Consider the following 234-nt stretch of genomic DNA (forward strand, 5'->3'; position numbering starts at 1 on the left):
TCCTCATCCTATCTTCATCCTCTTCCTCATCCTCATTCTTATCCTGAACCTATCCTCATCGTCCTCCTCATCTTCATCCTCATCCTATCCTCATCCTCATCCTCCTCCTATCCTCCATCCGCATCCGCATCCTCATGCTCGTACTCATCCTATCCTCATCCTATCCTCATCATCATCCTATCCTCACCCCCATCCTAATCCTCATCCTCATCCTCCTCCTATCCTCATCCTCAT

This window comes from Lupinus angustifolius, chromosome LG06, assembly GCF_001865875.1.
Source record: "Lupinus angustifolius cultivar Tanjil chromosome LG06, LupAngTanjil_v1.0, whole genome shotgun sequence".
NCBI classification, from domain to species: domain Eukaryota; kingdom Viridiplantae; phylum Streptophyta; class Magnoliopsida; order Fabales; family Fabaceae; genus Lupinus; species Lupinus angustifolius.